This window comes from Prionailurus viverrinus, chromosome X (genome assembly GCF_022837055.1).
Source record: "Prionailurus viverrinus isolate Anna chromosome X, UM_Priviv_1.0, whole genome shotgun sequence".
In the NCBI taxonomy this organism is placed as follows: domain Eukaryota; kingdom Metazoa; phylum Chordata; class Mammalia; order Carnivora; family Felidae; genus Prionailurus; species Prionailurus viverrinus.
The window spans coordinates 73,103,924-73,121,398 of NC_062579.1; positions in this window are offsets into that span (position 1 = coordinate 73,103,924).

The following is a 17,475-nucleotide window of genomic DNA, read 5'->3' on the forward strand; positions in this document are numbered from 1 at the left end:
GGACGTCAACACCCCATTCACAGCAATGGACAGACCATCTAATCAAACAATCAACAAGGAAGCAATGGCTTTGAATGACACACTGGACCAGATGGACTTAAAAGGTATATTCAGAACATTTCATTCCAAAGCAGAGGAATATATATTCTTCTCCAGTGCACATGGAATGTCCTCTAGAATAGACTACATACTGGGACAAAAGTCAGCCCTAAACAAGTACAAAAATATCAAGATCATACCATGCATATTTTTAGACCACAACATTATTAAACTCGAAATCAACCACAAGAAAATATTTGGAAAGGTAACAAATACTTGGAGACTAAATATCATCCTACTAAAGAATGAATGAGCTAACTAAGCAGTTAAAGAGGAAATTAAAAAATTCATGGAAGCCAATGAAAGTGATAACAACACAACCCAAAACCTCTGGGACGCAGCAAAGGCAGTCATAAGAGGAAAGTATATAGTAATCCAGGCCTTCCTAAAGAAGGAACAAAGATTTCAGATACACAACCTAACCTTATGCCTTAGAGAGCTGGAAAAAGTACAGCAAATAAAACCCAAATCCAGCAGAAGATGGGAAATAATAAAGATTAGAGCAGAAATTAATGCTATCAAAAAAAAAACAGATTAATGAAACCAGAAGCTGGTTCTTTGAAAGAGTTAACAAAATTGATAAACCACTAGCCAGTTTGATAAAAAAGAAAAAGGAAAAGACCCAAAAAAATACAATCAAGAATGAAAGAGGAGAGATCACAACCAACACAGCAGAAATAAAAACAATAATAAGAGAATATTATGAGCGATTATATGCCAATAAAATGGGCAATCAGGAAGAAATGGATAAATTCAGAGAAACATATACACTACTAAAACTGAAACAGGAAGAAGTAGAAAATTTTAACAAGCCTGTAACCAGTAAAAAAATATGTTAGTAATCAAAAATCTCCCAAAAGAACAAGTGTCCAGGGCCAGATGGGTATCCAGGGGAATTCTACCAAACATTTAAAGAAGAGTTAACACCTATTCTCTTAAAGCTGTTTCAAAAACTAGAAATGGAAGGAAAACTTCCAAACTCTTTCTATGAAGCCAGAATTACATTGATTCCAAAATGAGACAGAGACCCCACTAACAAGGAAAACTATAGACCAATTTCCCTGATGACCATGACTGCAAAAATCCTCAACAAGATATTAGCCAACTGGTTCCAACAATACATTTAAAAAATTATTCACCACGACCAAGTGGGATTTATACCTGGAATGCAAGGATGGCTCAATATCCACAAAACAATCGATGTGATTCATCACATCAATAAAAGAAAGGACAAGAACCACATGATCCTCTCAATAGATGCAGAGAAAGCATTTGACAAAATACAGCATCCTTTCTTGATAAAAACCCTCAATAAAGTAGGGATAGACAGATCATACCTCGAGATCATAAAAGCCATATACGAGCGACCCAATGCTAATATCATCCACAATGGGGAAAAACTGAGAGCTTTACCCCTAAGGTCAAGAACAAGACAGGAATGTCCACTCTTGCCACTGTTATTCAACATAGTATTGGAAGTATTAGCCTCTGCATTCAGACAACTCAAAGAAATAAAAGGCATCCAAATCAGCCGGGAGGAGGTCAAACTTTCACTCTTCGCAGATGACATGATACTCTATATTGAAAACCCAAAAGATTCCACCAAAAGACTGCTAGAACTGATCGATGAATTCAGCAAAGTCGCAGGATAAAAAATCAATGCACAGAAATTGGTTGCATTCCTATACACCAACAATGAAGCAACAAAAAGAGAAATCAAGGAACTGATCCCATTTATAATTGCACCAAAAAACATAAAACACCTAGGAATAAACCTAACTAAAGAAGTGAAAAATCTATACACTGAAAACTATAGAAAGCTTATGAAAGAAATTGAAGAAGATACAAAACAATGGAAAAATATTCCATGCTCCTGGATAGGAAGAACAAATATTGTTAAAATGTCAATACTACCCAAAGCAATCTACATATTCAATGCAATCACTATCAAAATAACACCAGCATTCTTCACAGAGCTAGAACACCAGAAAAGACCATGAAGAGCCAAAACAATCTTGAAAAAGAAAACCAAAGCAGGAGGCATCACAATCCTAGACTTCAAGCTATACTACAAAGCTGTAATCATCAACCCAGTATGGTACTGGCATAAGAACAGACACTCAGATCAATGGGACAGAATAGAGAACACAGAAGTGGACCCACAAACGTATGGCCAACTAATCTTTGACAAAGCAGGAAAGAATATCCAATGGAATAAAGACAGTCTCTTCAGCAATTGCTGCTGTGAACATTGGACAGGAACATGCAGAAGAATGAACCTGGACCACTCTCTTACACCATACACAAAAATAAACTCAAAGTGGATGAAAGACTTCAATGTAAGAAATCCTTGAGAAGAAAGCAGGCAAAAACCTCTTTGATCTTGGCCGCAGCAACTTCTTACTCAACACATCTCTGAAGGCAAGGGAAACAAAAGCAAAAATGAACTACTCAGACCACATCAAAATAAGAAGCTTCTGCACAGTGAAGGAAACAATCAGCAAAACTAAAAGGCAACCGATGGAATGGGAGAAGATATTTGGAAACGACATATCAGATAAAGGGTTAGTATCCAAAATCTACAAAGAACTTATCCAACTCCACACCCAAAAAACAAATAATCCAGTGAAGAAATGGGAAAAAGACATGAATAGACACCTCTCCAAGGAAAACATCCAGATGTCCGACACATGAAAAGATGTTCAAAATCACTCATCATCAGGAAAAAACAAACCAAAACCACAATGAGATACCACCTTAGACCTGTCAGAATGGCTAACATTAACAATTCAGGCAACAACAGATGTTGGCGAGGATGCAGAGAAAGAGGATCTCTTTTGCATTGTTGGTGAGAATGCAAGCTGGTGCAGCCACTCTGGAAAACAGTATGGAGGTTCCTCAAAAAATTAAAAATGGAACTACACTACCACCCAGAAATTGCACTACTAGGTATTTATCCAAGAGATATAGGTATACTGTTTTTAAAGGACACATGCATCCCAACATAACTGACAAGACTATTGTAAAACTTGAATCTGTTAACAGTTATAAAATGCCTGGTATATGGGCTTTAGTGGATATTTTTTATTTGTGACTCCACATTCATTATCCACCCTCTCTGCTCTACTCTGGGTTCCAAGAGTAAAAATTATATTGACTACATTAGCTGGGCTCCTTTGCCCTTGGGCTTCCCATCAGATCCAAACAATGAGCAAGCGGCACTGGCAAGATATAAGAAGATAGGAGGAGAGAAAAATCAGATTATTTATTCCCTCTACTCTTTCTCTGCCAGGCTGTGATTTGGCAGTTCCCATTATGTTGACCTTTCATTATGGATCCCCTTTCCAGTTTTCTTTTATTATTATTTTTTTAATATGAAATTTATTGTCAAATTCGTTTCCATACAACACCCAGTGCTCATCCCAACAGGTGCCCTCCTTCATGCCCTCCCCTCCTTCCAAGCCCCATCAACCCTCAGTTTATTCATTTTAGCCACTCTGACTGGCGTGGTATCTCACGTGTGGCTTTGATTTGTATTTCCCTGATGAGGGTGACTTCGAGCATCTTTTCATGTGCCTGTTGGCCATCTGGACCTCTTCTTTAGAAAATTATCTATTCATGTCATCTTCCCATTTCTTCACTGGATTATTTGTTTTTTGGATATGGAGTTTGGTGAGCTCTTTATAGATTTTGGATACTAGCCCTTTGTCTGATATGTCATTTGCAAATATCTTTTCCCATTCTATTGGTTGCCTTTTAGTTTTGTTGATTATTTCCTTTGCAGTGCAGAAGCTTTTTATCTTCATGAGGTCCCAATAGTTCATTTCTGCTTTTAATTCCCTTGCCTTTGGAAATGTGTCAAGTAAGAAATTGTTGTGGCTGAGGTTAGAGAGGTTTTTTTCCTGCTTTCTCCTCTAGGGTTTTCATGGTTTCCTGTCTCACATGCAGGTCCTTTATCCATTTTGAGTTTATTTTTGTGAGTGGTGTAAGAAAGTGGTCCAGTTTCATTCTTCTGCATGTTGCTGTCCAGTTCTTCCAGCACCATTTGTTAAAGAGACTGTCTTTTTTCCGTTGGATATTCTTTCCTGCTTTGTCAAAGATTAGTTGGCCTTACTTTTGTGGGTCAAATTCTGGAGTCTCCCCTTTCCGGTTTTAGGTAGACCCATTTTCTCCCCTTGTCCCTTCAAGTCTAGGGTGCTGATAATTTCCTAAAGTTATTAGTCTCAAGGCACTTCACCATCCCTTGTTGGTTCCCATAACCCTGTTCACACCTTTGTAAATGCTCCCTTAATCAATGTTTCTTCAGTTGTCCTTTGAGTGTGTTATCTTTTTCCTACTAGAACTCTAACTAACACATAGAGATGCTAATATTCATTACCCCATCCTTCTGAATACACATTTCTAAATATGCTGCTTTCATTTTTTTGATCCAGTAAAAAACATCCCAAAATGTAATATATGTTTCAGATCAACTTTTTACTAAAAAAGCTTTCTCCGGGGGCTCCTGGGTGGCTCAGTCAGTTGAGCGCCCTACTTCGGCCCAGGTCATGATCTCTCCATCTGTGTGTTCAAGCCCCGCATCAGGCTCTGTGCTGACAATTGAGAGCCTGCAGTCTGCTTCGGATTCTGTGTCTCCCTCTCTCTTTGCCCCTACCCTGCTCATGTTCTCTCTCTCTCTGTCAAAAATAAATTTATTTTAAAAAAAAGAAGAAGAAAGCTTTCTCTGCCCAAACATGAAAGATTGTTCCTTGGAAAATTGTCAAATATAACAAACCACATAAAATCCTATCTTAATATTTGCAAATATCTTGCAAAAATTGAAACAAGGAGGGGCGTGGGGGTTGCTTAGTCAGTTAAGTGTCTGACTTCAGCTCAGGTCATGATCTCACAGTCCATGAGTTTGAGCCCCACATCAGGCTCTCTGCTGACAGCTCAGAGCCTGGAGCCTGCTTCAGATTCTGTGTCTCCCTCTCTCTCTGACCCTTTCCCACTCGCTCGTTCTCTCTGTCTCTCTCTCAAAAATAATAAATAAACATTAAAAAGTTTTTTAAAAAAGAAACAAGGGAAGAACAAGTGGAAAATCTATCTAGTAGATTTAACAGTAAGTTCTTGGTGTAAATTGGTTGACTCCTCCAAGGCCAAAAAAACAGTCCCCCCTCATCTTGGGGAGATGCAGTTCTGCTTTAATTAATCTATGGACCAGGCCAATGACCACAAACAGTTGCATAACTCCTGAGCAAATTTTCAAAAGTAGCTGTTGATAATAGAAACACTGGAGGTATTACATACAAAACTGATAAAGATTTTTGTTCATTTGTTTTTAAATGGTGTAATGTGTTGGTAAAGGGATGAAGAAATGCATATGCCATTCAACCTTTATAAAAAGATTGTATCAATTTGTGTTCTCACCAACCCTAAGAATTTCTGTAGTGCTGTTTCTTGCCAACAATAGTGTAAAAATTTTAATTTTGTCTATTTTGCAGTATCTCATTAAGGCTTAATTTTTCTCCCTTATTTCCAATGTGGTTGGCCATTTAAATTTTCTCTTTAGTAGCATGTTTATGCAAGTCTCTTGACCATTTTTCTTTTTCCAAATTTTTAAATTTTTATTTATTTATTTTTTTAATTTCTGGTTAGTTGGCACACAATGTTACATTAGTTTTAGGTGTACAACTTAGTGATTTGACAAGTTTATACATTATTCTATGTTCACAAGTGTAGCTACCATCTGTCCTGTTACATCACTATTACAATATCATTGACTGTATTCCTTCATCTGTGAGTTTTACTCCCATGACTTCTTCATTCCATAACTGGAAGCCTGTAGCTCCCTCTCCCCTTCATCCATTTTCCCCAACCTCCAACCTGTCTCACCTATGACAACAACCAATTTGTTCTGTGTAGTTATAGGTTTGATTCTGCTTTTTGTTTGTTCATTCATTTGTTTCTCTCTCTTTTTTTTATATTCCACTAATGAGTTGAATCATATGGTATTTATCTTTCTCAGTCTGACTTATTTCACTTAGCTTAATATCCTTTAGGTCCATCCATGTCTAAGATGGTACAATCTCATCTTTTTATGGCTGGGTAATATTCCATTTTGTATATATACCATATCTTCCTTATCCATTTACTATTGATGGACACAGGTTGCTTCTATATCTTGGCCATTGTAAATAATGCTGCAAGAAACATAGGGGTGCATATATCTTTCCAAATTAGTGTTTTTGTTTTCTTTGTGTAAATGCCCAGCAGTGGAATTATTGGATCATGTGGTATTTTTATTTTTAATTTTTTGATGAACCTCCATAATGTTTTCCACAATGGCTGTACCAATTTACATTCCCACCAAAAGTGCACAAAGGTTATTTTCTCCACATCTTCTTCAATGCTTGTTATTTCTTATCATTTTGATTTTAGCAATTCTGAAAGGTATAAGGTGATATCCCATTGTGTTTTTTATTTGAATTTCCCTGATCATTACTGGTATTGAGCATCTTTTTATGTATATGCTGGCCATCTGTATATCTTTTTTTGAAAAAATGTTATTCAGGTCCTCTGCCCATTGTTTGGTTTTACATATACATTTTTTGAATACTAACTCTTTTTCAGATATATCATTTGAAAATATCTTCTTCCATTCAGTAGGTTGTCTTTACATCTTGTTGATGGTTTTCTTAGTTCTACAAATCTTTTTATTTTGATGTAGTCCCAATCATTTACTTTTGCTTTTATTTCCCTTGTCTTAGAAGACATATCTGGAAAAATCTTGCTACAACCAATGTCAGAAGAATTATTTCCTGTGCTCTTTTCTAGAATTTTTATGGTTTCAAGTCTCATATTTAGGTCTTTAATCCATTTTGAATTTGTTTTTGTGTATGGTGTGAAAAAGTGGTCCAGTTTCATTCTTTTATGTATATCTGTCCAATTTTCCCAGCATCATTCATTTATTGAAGATATCATCTTTTCCCCATTGCATGCTCTTACCTTTGTCATAGTTTAATGGATCATAGCGGTGTGTGGGTTTAAATCTGGGTTTTTTATTCTGTTCCATTGTTGTGTCTATTTTTGTGCCTGTACCATACTGTTTTGATTACTACAGCTTTGTAGTGTATCTTGAAATCTGGTATTGTGATACCTCCAGCTTTGTTATTCTTAGAATTGTTTTTCCTATTTGGGATCTTCTGTGGTTCCATACCAATTTTAGAATTATTTGTTCCAGTTTTATGAAAAATGATGTTGGTATTTTGATAGGGATTGCATTGAATGTGTATATTGCTTTGGATAATATGGGCAGCTTAACAATATTAATTCTTCCAATCTATTACTGGGAATTATTTTATGTTAAGTACTGGGCTTGAAAGTTCCTAAACTCTGTAGGTAGTGTAAGTAAAAACTTCAATTCTATGAGAAATATGACCCATTATTGCAAATTTTCAGAAAAGACTTTTCCTCATTCAAATCCCAGATAATGATAGATTTCCTTATTTCCCTGTATTACTGCATGTAATTTTTTCTAGCCCATTATTTCATTGAAGTTGTAGCCCTTTGGCTTCCTGGTTTTATATAAAAGGCACTTTGCACTGACCCAAGGTTTTATCTCTTATCTTCATATAGGTGTTCAAACACAAACCTTTAGACTACTAAGCCTTATACCTCCTGCACCTCTCTCTATGGCATCCATATCATAAAATATATATTTACTTCTCTGCTTTTACCTCTCTGTTTCTGAATCCTGGAAATATTTTTATTTTATCTTACTTTCTTAAGAGCTAAGTTATATATTTAATAGAACACTTGTTATAATTTATCTAATATTTCTAGAAATCCTCTAAGAGGATTCTTATGGTATCTAGTTCCAAAAAGTTTCTCAATATTACTTTTAAAATAAAATTTTAAAATTTATTTTTAAAAGATGGATAAATAAAGCATGAAGGAAATTTTAAAATAATACTGAAATAGGAAAAACTTTTCAAATGAAGATATAAAATCTGGGGTCTGTGAAGAAAGTATTTCATTAATTTGGCTATATAAACATTAAAACATTCTGTATGCAAAAAATTACCATTAAGAAAGAAGGTAAGGGGCCCCTGGGTGGCGCAGTCGGTTAAGCGTCCGACTTCAGCCAGGTCACGATCTCGCGGTCCGTGAGTTCGAGCCCCGCGTCGGGCTCTGGGCTGATGGCTCAGAGCCTGGAGCCTGTTTCCGATTCTGTGTCTCCCTCTCTCTCTGCGCCTCCCCCATTCATGCTCTGTCTCTCTCTGTCCCAGAAATAAATAAACGTTGAAAAAAAATTAAAAAAAAAAAGAAGGTAAATGACAAACTATGAATATTTGCTATGTATGTGTCAGAAAAAGGGCCAATTTCTTTCACATTCAAGGAACTATTAAAATTCAATGAGAAAAAAATGAAAAATGAGCAGTTCACAAAACAAAAATCCAAATCACCAACAAACATATAAATACATAGTCAACTTGACTTATTACTTATTAATTAATTTATTTACTTTGTAAAAGAGAAAAAGACAGACAGAAAGAGGAAAAGAGAATCCTAAGCAGGCTCCACACTGTCAGCTTAGAGTGCAATGCAGGGCTCGAAGTCACAGAACTCTGAGATCGTGACATGATCCAAAACCAAGAGTCAGATGCTTAACTGAGCCACCAAGCACTCCACAACCTCACTTGTTATTACTAGTGACTACTGGCTACTACAGAGTAGAGGCAGGGAAGGAGGAGGATTTTACTTTTGGTCTTTTGCTTTTTCTTTAGAGTTTGAAATTTTACATGAACAGGGATTATTTTTTAATGAAAAAAACTATGTAATAAAAATAATAGCAACAATAATAAAATGCCAAAAGGAATAGGTATCCACATCATAATTACAGGGAAACAAAGAGGTAAAGAGAAGGGAGGGCTGAGATGCAAGCAAGCACTGAGCTACTATGTTTTCTGGCTACTTCTAGAGATGCTTATATAGAGATGAGGGACAAAGTGGCTGTGTGGCTACAAACTCATCAGTAGGAGCAGTGATGCCTAATTAGTCCATGTTTATTTTTATGCTGTAAGTGTTGCCACATTACATTCTTCATGATAATACTCTGTGTTAATTTGACAGTTCTCATTTTCATGCACATTAATTGTAATTGCATTCTAACTTTCAATCCATTGTTGAGGAATACAGGTGGCAGCCATTATCGTTAGTTATTTATTAAGTGCACAGACATATAGAAAATATTTATTAATATAAAAAAGAAAGAAAACAGACATGTGTTAGCAAAAAAATTATGTTTGAGAAATTCAAACATGATTGAATCTCTTTCTCTTCCAGCTTAACCTGTAAACCCTTAATCTCATATCCAAATGTTCAAGCCCCTCTAAGATATTGCCCTTTCATTTTTATAAAGCATATAATACACAGGGTGAAACAGAGAGGAAAGCTCTGTCATTAGACTGGCTCTAAATTCCCACTTCCTACCTGTGTGCACTTGAGCAAGTTGCTTAAGCTCTCTTAGTTTCAGCCAGTTTCCTCATTTGTAAAATGAAAACCGTAAAAGTACACACAAAGATTGTCAGGAGAATTGAACAAAATTATTAGCATGTGAAACATTTACTATAGTGGCTGACACATGGTCAATAATCCATAAATGTTAGCTATTATTATTGTGAATAATCAATTGTATATTGAGGTCCCAGAACCATGCTAAGACAAAGTGAGAGATACTCTAACCTCTTATAATGTTGTTGAGTGGAAAAGCATGTAAATTCCAAGATGCAGCTATTGAAACCCTATATTGCTCATTGCCAGTACCCAATCAGCCTTACTCTCAAAATGAAAAGTTCCAGCAGTTAAGCCCCAAAGTACAAAACTTCTCTTGTCAACAATGGATCCAGTAGAGGCAACATTTTTATTTTTATTTTTATTTTTTTAATATGAAATTTATTGTCAAATTGGTTTCCATACAACACCCAGTGCTCATCCCAAAAGGTGTCCTCCTCAATACCCATCACCCACCCTAGAGGCAACATTTTTAAAAGGTAGAGGTGGCATCATAGTCATGAAAAGAAAAGTAAATTCAATGAGCAAGGAAAACCAGGTCTTCAGTGGGGCAGAATAATCCAAACCCATAACACTGGTTATTCCCGAAGTATATGATCTAAAAACAAGTCACTAATTGTACCTTAATAGCTTTATAAAGCACACCCTAGAACTGTTTGGTTTTGTTGATTTTGTATGGTACACTGCTTGAACAGGTATTCCTCAGAAAAAACAAAATATCATAAAGTGGTTTACAAATGGGTGACAACTATGTCTTATGATGCTGGAGGTGGTAGTGGAGTTGATTATAGTGACTACACTGGTAATGAATCTCAAAAGTGCTCTTATGTATTATAAATAACATAATTGGGACTAGTCAAAGTCTCATACAATACAACGTTTTAGAGCTATAAAGGATGCTTCATCCTTAAAAATATGCTCCATTGCATGTGGATATCAAAGCTATTTTCAGGTAAGTACTTTTTAAAATGAAGATTACTGGGCTCATTTGAATCCTTGTATCTTCATTTTTATCAAGCTTTCTATGTGATTCTTATGCAGCCTGAAGTATGAGGGTCATACCTTTAGAGATCCGGATTTAATTTTACAAAAGATAATCTGTTATATAGAAAGTTACCAGCCATAGAATAACCAAAAACATTATGCTTCTTGAAAGCAACATAATGCATGAACCTGAGTCTGAAATCAGACAGATCTATGTTCAACTTACACTTGCACTACTTGTAATTTGGTCTTAGATGAAATACTTAATCTTGTGACCTTCAATTTTTCTGATGTAAGAGTATAGATGAGGAGGGATGTCTGGGTGGCTCAGTCGGGTAAGCATCCCACTCTTGATTTTGGCTCAGTTTATGATCTCATGGTTCCTGAGTTCAAGCCCAGTGTTGGGCTCTGATTTGACAGTGCCTGCTTGGGATTCTCTGTCTCTCCCTTTCTCTTTCTCCCCCTCCCCCTCCTCATATTCTATCTCTCTCTCTTTCTTCTTCTTCTTCTTCTTCTTCTTCTCAAGGATAAATATTAATAATAATAATAATAATGATAATAAGAGTGTAGATGAGAAGATTACTTCTTAGGGTTGTTTCAGGAATTGAATAAGATCACATGTGTAAGCACACAGTACACAATAGATGTTCAATAAATGTTGCTTCTTTGATGTCATACTAGCTGAGGAAATTTGAGAAGAAAGGAAATTAATATATACTGAGTGTTCCCTTTTTGCTGGTATTTTATATACATGTAAGTTCCATAAGGGTAGGGATATTTTTTTCTATTTTCTCCACTAATGTATTTTGTTCACTGAAGCTTAGGACAGCGTCTTGAACGAGGTAAGTGCAAAACAAATAATGTGTGAAAACAATATCCTTATCCCTTCTCTAGATCTCACCCCATCCTGGACTGCCAAACAGATAGGGGTGGGGAGTGAGCTTAGGGTAAAATTCGTAAATGGGTTAAAGGTTAGAGAAGTCTGTTGCATATACCATCTGTAAGAAATGCAAGGGTTTGTGTGTGTGTGTGTGTGTGTGTATGTGTGTGTGTATGTGTGTTCTATATATTTGGGGACAGCTGTTTTTGACACCTTGAACTAACAACATAAGGTCATAAATGTTTTGTGTCAAGTATGGACAATGGACAAGTACTATAGAAGGCCTTGTGCAGAAAATGAGATTAGGGCTTGGTCTTACAACATGGGTAGAATTTGATATATAGGTAGTGGGATTCACAGATGAACAGAGCTTTGAAAGCGATCTTTAAGGTTATTCTACCTCCCACCACCCAATGCAGGAATTCTCTCTACCACATCTCTGTTTGCCATCTGACCTCTTATTTCAACACTTTCAGGGACACAAAACTCATTCACTGACTAGTCAGCTCATCTTTTCTGAGCAGCTGATTGTGGCAAAGCTCCTATGTTAAACCAAAGTCTGCCTCTTCAGAACTTCTGCCAATTAGTCCTAGATCTGTCTTTTAAAGCGCCAAAGATTGTCTACTAAATTTCCCACGTGATAACTCTTCCCATTTCAGAAGGCAGGTATTTAGTTCTTCTAAGTCAGGCTGGAGTGAGGAATTCATACCTTCCCTGCACTCATATACATGCCCACGCCCAGTAGCCTGACGAACACTCCCAGTGCCAGTAGAACCTACCCCAAAAAGAAAGCATTTCTGCAAAAATAGAGATGTAAATGAGTCTGCTTAAATAATCATTGCTAAAAACAGAAACTTTCTGGGTGGCCTCCAATTCACAAAAGCAAGCAGCCAGCACAAATATATTCAAGTGAAGAACTGGGAAAATGGATGCATTTTCCCTTCAACAATTATTTTCCCTGAAATTGAACAATTTCTCACACTGTTCAACATTAAACACTAATGATTCCCTGATGCTAAGGCCAACAGAGGCTCCTTAACTGAAAACTACTCCCTCCCAACACTGCATTTCTACAGTCTTAGGCCAAGGTTTGTCCTTAGAATCCACGGGAGAATTGGAGTGCCTATAGAATGGATGAGCCTGAAACATGTGTTTACATGAGATGACAAGGGGAATAATTGCACTTGCAGAATTTCACATCAAATCCAAGAGAACATTGAGGTGTGAAGAATTTTACAAGAACTATTAATATTGTCAAAAATAGCATATTTCTGTGAAATTCTCCAAAACCCAGCCACACTGATATCACAAGAAAATTGGCCATAACCTAAAGGAACAGATTTTAATTTCATACCCTATCTATGCAGCTTTCATTTATAGTTTAACAGTTTTAGTGAAGAGTTGATATTGCAGTTTTACCAAGCAGATTCATGTTTCCTACATGAATTTTAGGCACTTTTTTCTCCAAAAACTGTCTATAGCTTACCTTTCTAATTGTAGCTTCCAATATACCTCTTCACATATCAGTCTATTGGCTGTGTTCCCGAAATACTCAGTGCTTCTTTCTATATATATTTTTCCCTTAATAAATTCATCCACCAGTAATGTCTCATTCCCTCACCTCCATCTCTCCATGTATTAAAATCCTGCTTATTTCAAGGCCAAGCTCAAATTATTCTTCCTCCATGAACCTTCCATAATTCTTCTATCCTAGTCCCATCCTCTGAATTTTCAAAATAATTTATCTGTGCTGGCCTAGGACAAAAAAACGTTTTAGTCTTTTTTGGAGAAGGGTAAAATGATGCTAGAATTCAAGGAGGAAAAAACAAAACAAAGGTACAAAGACAAACTCTTGCAATAAGTTGAAAAGGCCAGAATAAGGTTTAATTAATGAAATATACTTATTGAACAAATGTCTATTGAGTTCTCACTATGGGCCGGAAAACCTGAGAGGCACAGTAGTTACAGTACAGGAAAAAAGAAGAAAGATCATACACAAGAAGCAGACATTGATCAAACCACCACACCAATATAGACTGCACAAAGATCTTTTGCTTGAGTACATGGATGGGCAATTGTGCCATTTACTAAAATGAAGGAAATTGAGAAAGGTACAGGTTGGGGTGGAGGTTGGAGGAAGCTGTGCAATACCAAAATGGAAATGTCAAGTGGATAATTGGATGTACAAGTCAAGGACTCAGGAGAGAAACCAGGACTAGAAATGAGAGGAAAAGTTGAAACTCAACAAGCAGAAAGTCAAAAGAAATTGAAAGCAAGTGAAAAGTGGCCAGCCTACAACCAATTCTATAAATGTTGAGCATCTCAAAAGAGACTATATATTGGTGTCAGGATTGATTTGCAGAGTCAAGAGAAAAATCTTAAAGGGTCCAAGCCACATTTACGGTGCTTATCATATTCACCTTTTATTTTATTTTTTATTTTTTAAATGTTTGTTTCTATTTGAGAGAGAGAGACAGGGTACAAGTAGGGGAAGAACATAGAGAGAGGGAGACACATAATCCAAACCAGGCTCCAGGCTCTGAGCTGTCAGCACAGAGGCCGACATGGGGCTCCAACTCATGAACTGCGAGATCATGCCCTGAGTCAAAGTTGGATGTTTGACTGAGCCACTCAGGGGCCTCCATTCACCTTTTCTTATATTATATATGGACTTGTTTCATACCTCCTATTATACTTTGGTGGAAGTGAAATAAGGAGGCCAAATAAATAGTGCTCCTTTAACTTCTTTTTTTAATTTTTTTAATGTTTTTATTTATCTCCTTTGACTTCTGAGTCAACTGACTGCTAGATAAAGTATTCAGACTGATAGAAATTAAAATATCACCTCTTTTTTTTTTTAAACAGCTGAAGTCCAGAGTCAAGGGCATAGCTTAGGTGAGTTTCCTAAATCTGAAAAACAGAACTGGATGGACTTAACTCTCTGTCACAAGTGGCACTAGAAGTCAGCAGGCCTCCCCATGTGGGGACCTCCAACTATATGAATTAATGCATGCAGGAGCTGACTGGAATGTATCTCAAACAAAAGAGATAAGTTACAAGGCTCTCAAGAAGATCATTGAGCACTGTTGAGCTTTACCTGCCCATAATCCTCTCTCAAACTCACGAATCAGAGCAGTTACACCTTCACTAATCAGAGCAGTTACACTTTCTTAAGAGAGGATGGAATAAGGGAGAAGAGAGAGGCCAGAGTGTTATGCTAATGGGATGTCACTTCATATAGAAGAAAACATCAGTACTGGGGAAGAAGTGGACCTGTTTAACAGATTGGAAGCTCCTGGGGGGAAGGCAGAGGTGGAACTTTGTACCTTCATGTATCCCCTAGAGAATCCTGAATAGTGCCTTGCTACAACAGATGTCAAATATTTACTGCATAAAGGAAGGGTGCCAGGAGCACTATATGTATGTGTCATGGGCGTCCTTCACTCAAAACTCCATTTAAAATTTTCCTTCTTTGGGAAGCCTTTTCTTATTAACCCTTCATCACTGTGATCACCTCTTAATCCTGGACTTCCATGGTTCATCCCCATTGTACTTGTGTCATATTAATTTTCATTCACTTGTATACTGTTTTCTAAATGTCACTATAAGTCATTTGCTACCCTCCAAAAAATATATTTCTTTCCCCAAGTTCATGACAATCTCCTTGTAATCATTTGTCCTATTCTTCCCCCTCAGCTGTGCCTACAAGAGTAGTATGCACACATTGAGAACTCAGTGCCATGAGTGGCACTGCTAATTGTTGAAGTTATCAGTCTTTCATGAGAACCAGAATGTAGTAAACTACCAAGACATAAGAATCTCTGCTGCATCTCTGACTTCTGTACTAGAGGAATTTCTCACGGGTCTTCTATTCTGTGCTCTCAGAACAAGATTCCTTGCCTACTGCCTTTTTCTATATATCACAAAGGAGTGCATAAAGAATGACAGACTCCAAACAGACTGAGCTCCTTCCTGCCCTTTTGCACTAAAGGAACACTCCATAGTGATAGGGTTTTGAAGGATATGAAAAAGAGAAGCTCCAAAATGAAAGCTGAAAGCTAATGACTTGGAGATTTCTCCATATGAAGTTCATCTTACCCTAATTCCTCTGTGAGATGACTTATGGAGCCGTCACGGGTCACACAAATTTATAAGGCATTTGATATGGCATTAAAAATAGCAGATATAAAAAATTCTAGAAATAAGATTTCACTCTAATGGAATTCACAAAATAAGGAACTAACCCAGCATATATTAAAATGTTAGTTCTAAAACTAACAGGGTAGGGAGATAGGCAAAATGATTGAAAGGGAGTGGGAGATACAGGCTTCCAGTTATGCAATAAGTAAATCATGGGGATAAACGGTACAGCATAAGGAATATAGTCAATGGTATTGTAATACCATTGTATGGTGACAAATGGTAGCTACACTTATGTGGTGAGCATAGCATAATGTATAAACTTGTTGAATCACTGTGTTGTACACCTGAAACTAATGTAACATAGTTTGTTAACTATACTCAAATGTAAATTAATTAATTAATTAATTAATTAAAAGCTAAGGGTCTTTCAGTTCCTAGTCCCATCTTGACCTCACCTATTACAGAATGATTTGATATATACAAGGATTAAACTGAAAATAAACTAAAAATAAAATCCACAAGTGAGCAGAGCTTTAACATGAGCTTGGCACAAAAATATTTAGTGGGATCAAAGTTCATGTCTTAGTATGTCTATGCATCATACTGCCAGCATGTGATATGTATGTGTACTAAGTAGGAGAAAGTGGGGGTAATCAAGAACAGACTCTTTGTATACGATTGGGAACAATTACCCTCTTCTAGAAATATATGAAAACCCCTAATTCATAGCCCTTGATCTATAAATGAAGAAAATAAGAGGGAGTAAATTAGATCTCAAAGCCAGGCTTCTGGTTCCTAGTATGTATCTCTTTGCTCTATACAGGATGGGGACTTATAGAGGATAAAGCTATTTAATGACAATTCTCAACTGATTTGCCCTTCTAACTGCATACACTATAGTAATGATATCTTTTTGGCTATTTTACTTCCATGTAACTTCAGAGCCACTATCTGTATTACGATTTGCCATGACTCTGCAAATTAAACACTCAGTCTCGGAGTTGCGGCAAGATGGCGGCTTAGGAGGACGCTGGGCTCACCGCACGTCCTACTGATCACTTAGATTCCATCTACACCTGCCTAAATAACCCAGAAAACCGCCAGAGGATTAGCAGAACGGAGTCGCCGGAGCCAAACGCAGACGAGAGGCCCACGGAAGAGGGTAGGAAGGGCTGCGAGGCGGTGCGCGCTCCACGGACTGGCGGGAGGGAGCCGGGGCGGAGGGGCGGCTCGCCGGCCAAGCAGAGCCCCCGAGTCTGGCTTGCAAAAGCGGAGGGGCCTGACGGACTGTGTTCCCACAACAAGCGCGACTTAGCGTCTGGGAGGTCATAAGTTAACAGCTCTGCTCGGAAAGCGGGAAGGCTGGAGGACAAAGGGAGGGAGAGCTGCTGAGCCCCTTGACGACAGAGCTCAGTTTGGTGGGGAACAAAGGCGCTCGCCAGCGCCATCTCCCCCGCCCATCCCCCAGCCGAAATCCCAAAGGGAACCGGTTCCTGCCAGGGAACTTGCTCGCTCCCCGCAAACACCCAACTCTGCGCTTCGGCGGAGCCAAACCTCCGGCAGCGGATCTGACTCCCTCCCGCTGCCACAGGGCCCCTCCTGAAGTGGATCACCTAAGGAGAAGCGATCTAAGCCTACCCCTCCTGCCCCCGAGCACCTTGCCTACCCACCCCAGCTAATACGCCAGATCCCCAGCATCACAAGCCTGGCAGGGTGCAAGTAGCCCAGACGAGCCACCCCACCCCACAGTGAATCCCACCCCTAGGAGAGGGGAAGAGAAGGCACACACCAGCCTGACTGTGGACCCAGCGGTG